Below are 1,015 nucleotides of genomic sequence, written 5' to 3'. Positions count from 1 at the left end.
ATATATATATATATATATATATATATATATATGTGTGTGTGTGTGTGTGTGTGTGTGTGTGTGTGTATCGTATTGAAAACAGACTTCCAGATAAAGTGAGTTTTGTGGTACTTCGTAAATAATTCTGTAAATATTTTTACATGCTCCAGTATGGCCGCAGTGAAATGTAAAAGATACGGACCTTTCTGTGATACTATCCTCGTATTTTCCGGGCTATAGAGAAATATACTATCGAAATGAGTCCCCCTGCGTTTAAAACGGTGCCGTGCGATTTAAAGAGAATACGACTGTATTTTCTAGCAAACTGAGAGACCTCATAGAGGCTCTCTCGTTAGCACTTGTTGCATAGTGTTTATATTAGTTGTGTGTGCGAATTAAAGCGAAGGAAAAAAAGGAAAGAAAAAAAGACTAACGCTGACTCGGTCGCTTCATTAATGAACCCAGCAAACGCCATACATCAAACAAGTTAGGTTAAATATTGACATAGTCGCAAACAGCCAATGAAAATAGAGATATGTTAAAAAGAAGGCGTGGCCAGTGATCGTACATCGCTCATCGCTTCTTTTCCTCACCACTCTTATATACCAACATATTTGTCTGTCTGTTCGGCCGATTCTCTCTCTCGCTTTTTTCTCTCTCCCTCTCTCTCTCACTTGTTATTTAGCTTTTCTCTCGCCCCCCTCTCTCTCTCTATATATATATATACGTGTGTGCATATATGTGTGTGTATGTGTATGTGTGTATGTGTGTGTGGGGGGGGGGGTATTCTTTTATTTTTCTTGTTTCAGTCAATCGACTGCAGCCATACTGGAGCACCGCCTTAAAAGGTTTGTTTTTAGACCAAGAAACCGACCCCAGGACTTATTCTTTGTAAGCCTAGTACTTATTCAATCGGTTAATTTTAACCGAACCTCTCTCTAAGTTACAGGGACGCAAACACACCAACTTCAGTTGTCAAGTGATGGTGGGGAGAGGACAAGCATAGACACAAAGACACACAAACATAAATATATAT

Source organism: Octopus bimaculoides, chromosome 2, assembly GCF_001194135.2.
Source record: "Octopus bimaculoides isolate UCB-OBI-ISO-001 chromosome 2, ASM119413v2, whole genome shotgun sequence".
Taxonomy (NCBI): domain Eukaryota; kingdom Metazoa; phylum Mollusca; class Cephalopoda; order Octopoda; family Octopodidae; genus Octopus; species Octopus bimaculoides.
The sequence above is the reverse complement of the archived record's forward strand: the minus strand, read 5'-3'. Positions refer to the sequence as shown.